Source organism: Taudactylus pleione, unplaced genomic scaffold (assembly GCF_031769625.1).
Source record: "Taudactylus pleione unplaced genomic scaffold, aTauple2 ptg000061l, whole genome shotgun sequence".
Classification (NCBI taxonomy): domain Eukaryota; kingdom Metazoa; phylum Chordata; class Amphibia; order Anura; family Myobatrachidae; genus Taudactylus; species Taudactylus pleione.
In genome coordinates, this window is record NW_028284463.1 from 2,694,475 (window position 1) to 2,707,894 (window position 13,420).

Genomic DNA, 13,420 nt, shown 5'->3' on the forward strand with positions numbered 1-13,420 from the left:
ATTTCAAATGCCTTGTGAGCAAAACATGAGCCCAAGTACAGTGATATAATCCTTCCCCAGCAGCTTTCTTTGATTGCAGAGGTGGAGATGAGGATTAGATACAAAAGTGTATAGTATGCTAATGTCCACATGCCGATAATTACATGCTGGATAGTTGGATCATTTTGGGGCAGTGCTTACATTAACCATGTAGGTTAACCATGTCTATTATGTTAAATAGGCACATGCTTCATTTAAATAAATATGTGTATGTACTAACATACTGTATTGATAGTTATTGAACTTAGCAAATTTAATTAAAAAAAACTACATATGCTACAAATAAATTCTAGTGTTACTTATGTTTTCATGGCTGGATCTAGTAAGGGAAAAAATCAGACCGCGCTAATGTGAAGTAAAAAAATAATAATAGTATAAAATTATATTAATAGATTTAAATAAAAGTAAATAGACTATCTCCTCTTTGTTCCAAAAAAACCAACAAAAATATTTTATAACAACTAAACATACATAATCAAAAACTGTAAACACAACTTAAAACATACAGTATATATTTAAAATATACAGGAAATGTCTGGATCTAGTTATTCATTTCAACTTAAAAGAACAATGACCTAATACAAGACATTATGAATGCAACAGAGATCTCTTATAGGTAAGTTAGTAAAACTATAGGGTGATAGAAATCCATTAAAGCTACATGTAGTTACACATCTGATGTTATTGATCAGGCCGACAAATGGGGCTATTTTTCAGCAAACCGAAAACCCCAATAACTGTACTAGATATTATGCAATTTTTTTATTAGAAGTTACTGATTTTCAGCTACACCACACTGATTTTGCATATGTACGCTAACAAGACAGATGACGTAGTAATGAGAAAACGTAGGAAATAGGGTTAGATTATTGAGAATGCACACACACTGGTCAATATCGGGAGTCTTAGTCCGACATTTTTATTTTGGCCGACTGATAATCAAAGGAATGTGTTTGTCAATGCATGTGGATGCTGATGCCTATACACTATGCCAGTGGTTCCCAAACTGTGCGCCATGGCACCCTAGGGTGCCTTGCAACACTTGCAGGGTGCCTCAGGTTGGTGGTCCAGCACCAAATCAAATTATTTATGGTCAATTTAATGTAAATATGTGGACAAAAAGAAGCACAAACTTGTCCACCACCACATAACTGAACATAAGAATGACAGGTAAGCATTTTTTACTTCACTTTACTTCTTTACTACATTTATTCTGAATTTCTCAATAACAAAGTCTTGGCTCAGGGGTGACGTGAAAACAATGCTGATACTCCAGGCCGCCGTGTTTCAAAAAAATTTGGAAACCACTGTACTATACAACAAATCATGCCGATCTCCTGATTATTGGCAATTTGGCCCAATAATTGTATAATGTGTACCTAGCTTACGTGGCTGATGTTAGCAGAGATGAAAATCCTCAAGAAAGGAAATACAGACCCATAGAAAGATGTAAATTTATATCTAAAAAAGATAAAACACACAATAAAATATTCTAAGGGTAAGGAGAACATTACAGCATACAGTTGTTAAAAAGGAATGTAGTCAGAATCCCGGCACATGGGATGCCAGCGCTTAGAATACCGGCGTAGGATTCCTGACACCTGTCAGAATCCTGGCTCTGGCATCCTGAAGGTAAGTAGTGGTGGGTTAGGGAGGGCTATGGTTAGGGATGAGGAGAGGATTAGGGATAGTCACTAGGGGGGAGGGTTAGGGTTAGAAGCAAAGCAGGGAGAGTTAGAGTTAGTCATTAGGGGTGGATGTTATTAATAATAATATTATTATTACGTTATTTATATAGTGCACACATATTCTGTGGCGCTTTACAGAGAAGATCTGGCCATGCACATCAGTCCCTGCCCCAGTGGAGCTTACACTCTATATTCCTTACCACATGATCACACACATACACACTAGGGTTAATTTTGTGTTGGGAGCCAATTAACCTACCAGTATATTTTTGGAGTGTGGGAGGAAACCGGAGCACCCGGAGGAAACCCACGCAAGCACAGGGAGAATATACAAACTCTGCACAGTTAGGGCCATGGTGGGAATCTAACCCATGACCTCAGTGCTGTGAGGCAGTAACCTGTGCTGCCCTAGGTTAGGTTAGGTTCATGGTGCAGGTAGGGAGGGTTAGGAGTAGGGTTAAGGGAAGGGTTAGGATACCTACTGAGAGGTGTCTGTATCCTAAGTCTGTTGTGATTTTGACCAACAGGATCCGGAGCCACGGCATTTTATTCCCAACCCATTAAAAACAGGAAATCTTGTATACAATAGTAAATAATAAAAAAAACAGACTTTTTTCCTGTTGATATGTATATTTCCTTTACTAGAATGAATTAATAATTACCATGGTTGACATGACCACAATTAGAAATAGTGTTACTAGAACTCCAAAAATGTAAAGTATATAATTCAAAAGGTCCAGAATTAATTATCCATGAAATTGTGTTACAACAACTTAAAATAAACGGATTCACTTAGTAAAAAAATGAACTTCGAAGATATGTCTGATTTTCTACTGCAATATTGTGTCCTACATATCTAGTAAATTTTTTATGGGATGTAAAATACAATATGACAGAAAAGTAACATACAGAATTATAACGGAGCTCTCAGAAAGCTTCAGAGATACATGGATCCCAAGAGAGATGGTTAGATCTCATATGGTGGAAGAATTAAAAATACATTGCACACACATAGTATTATTATGAGGACTGAAACATTCACTCACAAGCAATTTATACTTAGGGGTATATTAATTAAAGTACAGGTTTTTAGAAGTGGAGATGTTGCCCATAACAACCAATCAGATTCTACTTATCATTTATCTAGTACCTTCTAGAAAATAATAGCTAAAATCTGATTGGTTGCTATGGGTAACATCTCCACTTCTAAAAACTCACACTGTAGTAAATATACACTTATTCGTACATACACATGTAAACACATAGACACACACTAGTGCTCATAACGATCATACTAGATAAACAGTATAGGAGCAATTAGCTCTTTCTGCCAAGTATTGTTTATTTTTACCCATAATCCTTTGTGTTGCAGATGATAAGAACAAGATCAGGACTTACCATTGGAATAACAGACAGGTGAGCGCTATATTCCAGATAGTATTATACAGAAGCAATGACGGTGATGATATATAACAGAAATGATACCTCTAGGGAACATTAGATAGTTGGGTAATTAAACCATTGATTCTCTTCTGCAATTCCCACTTTCCTTAATTTATGAAGCTGTTATTGAGGTGCGCTGGGAGATTTCATTTAAACATTATTAAGCCAGCTAAAATACATTTTCCTTACTGTACAATGTTGTTTACTTGCTAAACATAGCAAATAAAGATATAGCATTCCAGCCTTATAGCAAATAGATAATTATCAGGATAAAGTGGAAGAATTATATACATTGTGGAAAACTAATTTATATATGGTTTATAATGAATACAGTTCATGAAATTCAATATGGCCTTTGCACAGCCATTTTGCTTTGTACACATTTACATGGAGAAATTAGATGAGATATCTTTAAGGCCGCTCCCAAGGAAAGTTGTTTATCTGCAGAATGGGATATTAGCTTGTCCATTTATGTATAATTTTGTGCTAGAGAAATTTAGTGACCAAATAAAGTGATGCAGGACACCATGATCATCTCATAAAGGAATCTTTTTCTCTGTAACTGCCAAGCACAGGAAGAGACCATAAGAGCAAACTTTGTCTAACTGATGATTTCAGTGGGTGTACAGGGGGCGTATTACCTGAGGACTGTAATGGAAACTATAAAGCCTTGGTAATGAAATCAATTGTTATTATTGCTGCATTAACCATGGGGGATATGTGCTCCCAGATGAGGGCTAGATCTATTTATTTAAATTATTAATAAAATGACAAATTATTAAGTATACTGGATTTGAATCTATTACTTTATGCAACAATGCAGGTAAAAGGTATGATTAAACAACATACAGGGGCTCATCCAGATATGGACATAAACATGCTGCATGTCTTTTTTTCCAAGCAACTAGCACATGTCACTCCCTGTGACAAGTGGATAGGGATGGGGGTTGATGGAGGCATGAGGTGACTCGAGTAGCTTGGAAGTCCATTACTATAGTAATAGAGAGTGGCAAGACCAAAGTTATAGGTCAGAGTGTAGGTAACCACTGCTCGTAGTACTGACATACTCTGGGTGGAATAGTGAGAGTTGCAGGAAGGAGAAGCCATGAAGCAGAGGTAGAGCATGAATTACAGGCACAGACAGACAGGAACCAGACTGTCAGGAACCGGATGCACACACACAGACACACTATAGACTGCAAGATGGCGCTGACTCTGCAGGCTTATAAAAGATAAGAGACTAATAGCTACATGGTAGGTGATTGCAGGTGGACCACAGGTAAGTGGGAACATATCAGCCAGTATTCCCAGGATCCCATGCAGCAGCTCGGCATCTCTGTCTCCTAGGAACTGTAGGTGCCATCCTAGTTTGGTGTCTGTGCTGTCTAGCAACAGAGGGAACCTTCTGGATGTGCAGCCAGAGAACAGAATGTCCTGGAAGAGGAGTGACCACTGGGGCAAGAGGATGTAATAAGGCACACCAGCAACTTGTGACAGATACAATATGTCATTATAGGTTTGTCAATTGCCATCCAACACTTTAGAGATGGAGTCAGAAGATAGATCTTGAGATAATAAATTATGTTTTCTTTAATCTAAGATCAAATCTATGCCATCAGGAGCTTACTCTGCAGTGCCTTGTAGTTAAATTGGAAGTGGAGACTTTACAGTGAAACTTTAGGTGACCTATGCATTCTTTGATTGTATTTTATCATCTTCCTTTGAGATGGCTACACATGATGCAGACTGCCTACTGGATGTATAATATACCATGCAGTGTCTAGCTTTCCAGCCTTTGAATTAAGACTTTAAGGTATTTAGTCACAAGCATTGTGAAAATATAGAAGTATTTATAAAAGGTAGATCAGGGTTGCATACAAGTAGAAAAGTGTCAGGACTCAGGATTGCCTGCGGGTAGACAAATAAAGGAACAACAGCGATCACATGGGCAGTAATGTCAAGAACTCTGGATTGCACACTAATAACAATGCAAGGTCACATGATTGCACATGAGTAGCCTTGTGTAATTATTCTGTTATAGCAATCTTGGAGCAGAGTACCAGGAAATCACAATTACACAAAGATATCAGATTATTAGGGCTAACTGCACACAATTGCAGTGATGCTCAGGTGATAATAGAATGTCAGAAAATTGGGATTGCACAAAATAAGAAGGAGGACAATATGGATAAGCATAGTTACAGCAATTTAGCATTGCACACTAGTAGCAGGATATTAAAATTGCTCTTGAAATGTCAGGAACACACAAACAGTAGAGTGAAAGGAACTTATGTTAGAAAGCTGGTAACATGGTGACAATTGCAGATGGTTAACAGGATCACCAGAAATGCAGAATATCACATCAGTTGTAAGGATCAGAAGCACATGTAGTGCAGAGTTTCAGGTATTTGGGATTACACACTGGTAATAATGAAAAGCCAGTCATTTACAATAGCGGACTGGTAATGTCAGCAAGGTGAAATTTTATACTGGCAACAGAATGCTAGGAAACTTATAATTTCTCACTAGTACATACTCAAATGTGAAACAACACCTGGGTGTATATTGATATTTTAGGAACTTACTGGTGATTAAAAGGGCAATATAGAAGGAGTGAGTTCTGTGTCACTGATATTTTGAGTTATGTGGTGCTTAGGCTTCTACCATGACCTTCTGGATAAGTACCGATATGCCCAGCTATTTTGTTGCTCATGGCATGGCGTGCAGGCCTCTTAGTCATGCCATGGACTTCTGGGATGGCGTGCCAGCCTCTGAGTCACGCCATGGACTTGTGGCATACCGTGGTATTCTTCAACGAAGGATACGCTACAGCATGCAATACAGTGCTTAACCACTGGGTGGCGAGTGCTCCACTGTTGTAATTTGTACTGAATGCCTTGTACTGAATGCCATACTGTTAAACTTACAGTAAATTGGATGGATATCACATTCACAGCATTTGCATGTTCGCACAACCAATATTTTTAATGTCACATAATGTACATACAATACAGTACTGTACCGCACACTAAGATCTTATAACAGGATGCAAATCACTGCACATACAGTATTGTACATATGGTGCAGTAACAGAACAGTAGAGAAGTTGCCAGAGTTGTTATCACGGTATAACCGATACTGTAGATAATGAGATGCACGCACAGCTTTCATTGAGATGGGATGAATTACAGTATGACAATTTTTTTTTAAATTAGAAACAGCAGCGGGAGGAGTGCACAAGGATGAGGTCGCTCGGTGCGGTTCACTGTAGCTGGCGTGTGGGCTAGTGGTTAGGTGATCACTTTGGTAGAATTATGGTCCCGGGTTTGATCCGTGGAAAAGAATATACTGTACCGTATACTGTATATTTTTTTTATTGGCACTGTCTGCTCTGGACACTAGAGTGAAACAACTGTAGTAGTGTTGTACTGTAATACTGTAGTGTTGTTGTTTAAAAGGCTGCTTAAAAGTAAGACATTACAAACTGATTGTGTGTTTAAATAGTGCAAAACTTTTGTCAATGTCTGCGCTGTGGTGGCTGTCTGCTTCAAGGGGTTGCAATGGGATTTCATGCACATGCCCAGTGGAGGGGTTACAATGGGATCATGGCCATATGCCTAGTAGTGCTATACCATGGCATATGCAAAATCATCACTGGCACATGTGCAGTTGTCTGTATTACTACAGTACTGTACGGTATGTTGTTGAATTTTCACCCTTGAGCTCTCTGTATTACATGGTTGGTGCTATGGTGACTGTCATCCATCTGTGATGGATTAGAAATGGAGGGGGTACAATGGGATCTGTGGCGCCAAGCCATATGCCATGTAGTGCTATCCCAAGGCATATGGAAGATCACCACTGATCATGCGCATTTGGCTGTATTACTGTAGTACTGTATGGTACATACATCTGTGGTGGGCGCATGTCCAGTAGGAGGGTTGCGATGGGATTTCTGGCACATGCCCAGTGGGCCGAGAGTCATACACAGTGCATCAGGTCCCTTCCCCCAAAGCTAGCAAGAGCCTCTCATTACCATAATAAAGGATGCTTTGTTAATCCATTTAGTGAAAGCAGTCAGCTCTGCCCTAGTGTCCTGAAAAATGCTACGAATAGTGACCATTGCCAAGGACACCATCCCCCATCTGCTAAGACAACTAGTGTGCTGCTATGAATGTGTCTGTACTGTATATTAAAAACTGATGGTGCGGTTGAATTTTGCACCACACAATAGTGATTTCATAACTGCAGAAACTGGTAGTGAATGGACTGTAAAGAATGAGAGAGAGAGCTCTGTATTACAAACTGTGCACCTAAAGCGCAAAACGCAACCATGCCCCTCTCCCTCCCTCTCCCCCTCTCTCTCTCCCTCCCTCTCCCCCTCTCTCTCTCCCTATCCCCATCTCTCTCTCTTTTTCTCTCTCTCTTTTTCTCTTTCTCTCTCCCTCTCTCTTTCTCTCTCCCCTCTCTTTCTCTCTCCCTCCCTCTCCCCCCTCTCTCTCTTTCTCTCTTTCTCTCTCTCTCTTTCTTTCTCTCCCATCTCTCCCCCTCTCTCTCTCTCCCTCCCTCTCCCCCTCTCTCTCTCACTCTCTCTCTCTCTTTCTTTTTCTCCCTCTTTCTGTGTTTTTTTTAGTTGTTATGGAGGCTCTGTTCAAGATTTATAAAGTTTATCTGTTTCCAAATGGTTTTGATGGAAACTGTTCTTTTTCCACAATCCCACCACCATCAACACCACCTGGTCCCAGTGGCCTCTCCATGCAGCGTAAGTACAGTACACCACATTGTATTCTACAGCACTGTATCTCTCTCCTTTTTGTCCCTTGTCAGTCTCTCTCTCGACTTCTGTCTTTCTTTCTCTCTCTCTCACCCTCTCTCTCTCTCTCTCTCTCTTTCTCTCTCTCTTTCTCTCTCCCTCTATGTCTTTCTCTCCCTCTCTCTCCCCCTCTCTCTCTCTCTTTTTCTCTCTCTTTCTTTCTCTCTCTTTCTCCCTCCCCCCCCTCTCTCTCTCTCTCTCTTTCTTTCTCTCCCTCTCTCTCTTTCTTTCTCTCCCTCTCCCCATCTCTCTTTTTTTCTCTCTCTTTTTCTCTCTTCCTCTCTCTCCCTCTTGCTTTCTCTCTCCCTCCCTCTCCCCCTCTCTCTCTCTTTCTTTTTCTCCCTCTTTCTGTGTTTGTTTTTATTGTTATGGAGGCTCTGTTCAAGATTTATACAGTTTATTTGTTTCCAAATGGTTTTGATAGAAACTGTTCTTTTCCCACAGTCCTACCACTATCACCTCCATCACCTGGCCCCAGTGGCCTCTCCATGCCACGTAAGTATAGTACACCACATTGTTTTCTACAGCACTGTACCGTATCTCTCTCCTTTTTTTCCCCTTGTCAGTCTATCTCTTCTTCTCTCTCTTACTTGTGTAACAGTAAGTAACAATTTTTTTTCAGCAGCATCACCAACTAAAGTGCCCCAGCCCTTCGAAACCTTTTAAAGGTGGCTTGCTGCCCTGAGGAAGTACCGTGCACTACTGTACTGTACATTGTGTTCTACTGTATTGCTCTCCATTTTACAGTGTCTCTCTCTTCCTCCTGTACTCCAAAGACCCATCTCCAACCTCATCTCCTTACACACTAATTCTTTCTGTACTTGTGTAACAGGAATATTGTTTTTTTTTCCAACAGTGCAGGATCATTGAAGTTCCCGCATGGCCCACCACCGCCCAGGAGCCTGAACTCAGGCCAAGCAGGCCTCAGAGGCTGTGTAAGTACTGTACCCTACACAACTGTACATTGTTTTCTACTGTACTGTATCTCTCTCCTTTTTTTCATTTTCACAGTGTCTCTTTTCTCTACTACAAAGATGCATCTCCAACCTCTTCTCCTTACACACTTTGTGTTTTTGTTTTTTAGAAAGGACATCACTGCAAAGGTGCCCATCCACTTAAAGATATGAAAACCACTGCATGATTACAACATTGTAATCATGCAGTTGTTTGTCAGTATGTGATGAGCCTACTCTGAACAAGCAGTTGTTCAGTGCAGGGTCATCAATAATCTGCAAACATGCTTTGCACATACAGTAATAGTCATTAAATTGTGGGAGGTTACTGTACTGTATCTACTCCACACCTAACGTATCCCTCTGTCTGCCAGCCTGAAGCTTCAGTCAGTGTAATGTAGCAATGTTTAGACTGTACAGTACTTTTCCTGCATTGTACTATATTTTAGTGTACAGTACTGTAGCCATTGTTTTGTTCATTTATGTACTGCTTAGTATTTTGTTAGGAGCTAGCCAAACCATGTACAGTAGCACCATACCATATAAAGGTAAATACAGCACTGTTAATGTGAATATATATTTTTCCCAATACAGTTTTCCGTCAGGGTCCTGAAGGGAGGCAGGGCCCACGCCTGACTCGAGGTACAGTAGAGTACAGTATTTACATTAGTGTCAAGATTCTACAATATTGTATATTAATGTTGTAATGCTGTACCCTTTTTTTTGTCCCTACAGAACAAATACTATTTTTTCTTGGCCTGTATAGGCAGATGGGCCATTTTCTTTTAGATTTGTTTTTTAATTTCTTGGTTACATTATTTTTGTTTATTTTTGATTTTTATTAAAATTATTTTTACAGTACAACATTTTCTGTCTTTTCTTGGTTCTGTGAATAAAGTACAGTGTACTGTATTTAAATTTGATACTGTAGCAACAATACGGTAAGAAAATAAAGTACATTAAGTCACCCATACAGTACTTTTATTAATTGCACAACACTCTTAAGGGGTGATTTCATAAAGCTTGGAGAGAGATAAAATTGGAGAAACAGTCAATACAGTAGCACCAACCAATTAGCTACTACAGTAACTGTCATTTTTAAAACACAGCTTCTAAAGTGAAAGTTAGGATCTGATTGGTTGGTGCTATTTATCTACAATTTTATCTCTGTCTAAGCTTTATTAAATAACCCCCTTAAGCTTTAGCTAAATAAATACACGACAACAGTAAAAATAGGAAAAAAGAGGCCACAGGCAAATTTATTAATAAAGATTTATACTGTGCAGTACATTATACAGTACTGCAGGGTTTCCCAACCACAGTCCTCAAGGCACACTAACAGTCCATGTTTTAAGAATAGCCATACTTTAGCCCAGGTGACTTAATTAGTACCTCACTTACTTTGATTGAATCATCTGTGCTTAAGCATGGATATCACTAATAACAGGACTGTTGGTGTGCCTTGAGGACCGCGGTTGGGAATCAGTGCAGTACTGTGCATACATTACTCAGGGCTGCAACTAGGGGGGGTGTGGTTAGAGGTGCACATGCACTGGGTGCTGGAATGCAGGGGGTGAAAAAGGGGTGACTCACGGTGGCTTGGGGGCTGGAGAGTCAGAAAATGGCCATCCAAAAATGGCCACCACCAAGGAGGAGACAGATGCAAGAGGTCCTTACTGGACCTCTAGTGTCTGTTAGGCCAGCGCAAGTGCCAGGAGAAGATGCTGAAAGCTGGATCTTCTCCCGTGAAACCCCCTGGCAACGAGCATGAAATTGCCCTGGCAATGAGCAGGTAACTATAAAGTAATTAGAAGCCTTACTGTGGGGCATACAATTGTGTTGGGCAAATATATACAGTAAGTGGCACTTTGGTAATAGGCATTACAGTGTGTGGAATAATGTGTAATGGGCATTATTGTGTGTGGAATAATGTAAGTCACTATACAAGGGACGTTTGACTAGTGCACTGCCTTATGGAGGAGCAAGAACAAAATCCAGGTACAGGAAGGGAATGGGCACAAAATTGCTACAGTACCTTGCACCGGGTGACCAATATCCTAGTTTTGGGCTTGCATTACTTTTTTTTTTTTTGCAAAGTCTTTATTCAACAACTGTATTACACTATGACATTATTAGTGCATTTCTAAGAGGGGTGTGGTGCCTGCTGCCATGCAGGTGTACTTCCATAGCATGCGTCTCACCATCAGATGGTATGTTGCTCATATGGCCCTGGAATTCCAAGCTGGACATGGACATGACTACTGTACAGTACCTAGGAAGGAGATGACGTGAGAACAGTCCTTCCTCAATGCCGACTGATATGCCCTACCGGACCGAGGACTACACAAAAAGATTAGGCTTTTAAGTTAAAATCATCACTGGCACTTTTGGCCTCAGATCCAGAGTTTCAACTATAGCAGGTGCAGACTCTACCTCACATTGGAGTGAAAGGTCTACTGTACACCCTGAAGAAAGGAGGATAGGCAGAGATGAACAGACAGTAAAAGACAGACACACAGGTTCTCACCAGAGATGCTCTTGTTCTTCATCCTGCTCGATCCCACACACCCTGTACTGTAAGAGAGAGTATACGCTGTGCAGGACCCTTTCCTGCTCTAACAGTGTCACACTAATCCACTTCTCCACATTAATATATGCCCTAACTAACCAGCCTAACAAATTTATTAATAACAAATTTGTATTATAATTAAGCCTGGTGGTGAAATACTCTAAGCAGTGCCCCTAGGCCCACAGGCCATATAACAATTAAAAAAAAATACTTAAAACAAGACAGGATTTGGGTGCCCCAGATGGAGGTGAACACCACCTGTCATTTTGAGGTCAAAAGTGAAAATAACTCAAACACCACTACTGTAGCAGCAGGTGGCCCTGGGTTTCCCAAAGAACAAACTGGCAGGGAGCTAAAAGTATCAGAAGATTCATCTGAATGTGATAACAGAGCACTAACATTAGCAAAAATGCTTTTCTCACCTGATCCTGTGCAGTACTGTATGTCTGCAACTATGGATGTGGATGTTGAAGCAGCCACTACTACTGTACTGTATATGAACAAAAGGAACCTGAAAACTTGAAACATCTGCATTACAAACAGCAACATCAAGTGCAGTAGCAGAAACTAGCAGCTGCAACACAATCTGTGATGATGCCAATGCGTGCCATGGAACAGGGGGCAATGTACAGTAAAGTAGGTGTACTGTAGGAGCCAGTGGAAGAGGTGGTTGAACCATTAGCTGCGGGCTTGCTTACTGACTAGGCACATACTGTACAGTATTGAACCTGCTGTGACTCACAAGATGGGCGCCAACCATACACAAGATGGTTGCGAGGCAGTGGGGGGCTATGGAGTGTTCATCGGTATACAGGGTATGTGAAATGTGGCCTGCTACTGTAGATATAAACTCAGGGGTCTATTTACTAAGCAGAGTTAGGAGACATTGAAAAGTGATAAGGTACCAACCAATCAGCTCCAAACTGTAATTTTTCAAACACAACCTTGTAAGCGACTACGGGGATGGGGCATACCGAGGCAGCGGGATATTAATCACAGCAACTGAAACTATGCCCCGTCCTTCACTCCCCGTAGACGCTTATTTGCATATCGAGTTTCTATCATACACACCGTATACCATTGATCGATTCCTAGCCACCTGCTGCCCCCTTTTAGTCTCCCGTGAGTGACCCTCCTGTCCCTGCCGCCATCTTGTTTTGCTCAGCTGCCATCTTAGTTTCAGTTGCAATAGTGCTGTGTTTAATATCCCGCTGCCTCGGTAGGCCCCGTCCCCATAGTCGCTAGTTTAGTAAGGGTTAGATAACAATACTGAACAAAAGTAGCGAAGAATTAAAAACAAAAAAAAGCACTACATGGGTATAGATCTGGGCATGCGTCTGAGATACGATGACCTACGGTATTGTAGGACACACTCAAGCCAGGTGCAACCATGGTATTGCAGGCGGCTGTAGTGTAATGGTAAATAATCAAACCAATACATTACGTCACTTGTACAACCCTTTTGCAGGTTCGAAACTTGGAAGGTTACACTTTTTATTTTTTATTATTATTACACAGTCAAGGTTACACTTTTTTGTCATAAAGTACTGTGGCATAGAAATGCCAGAATTTCTGGATAATGTATTAGTGAAGATTTAAAACAAAATAAAATTACCGTATACAGTATATATTTTAAAGGTCTCGAACCAGCGGGACAAGAAAATGGTAGATGCAGTAGGGCTAGGCTTTAGCCCCCTAGACTACCGCATCTACTGTAGCTCCTAGAGTCATGGAATCACTACAATGTCTACCGTAAGTCCGGGACAGTGTTGACAGTATTGTATTCACAATAATACAGACAACTGGGCATGCGCAGTGCTATGAGACTCAATACGCCACAGTGTAGCGCGCAACTAGCAATGCGCTATATGTCGTATGGTACCATATGGAGCAACAAACTACAGTATTGTAGCTG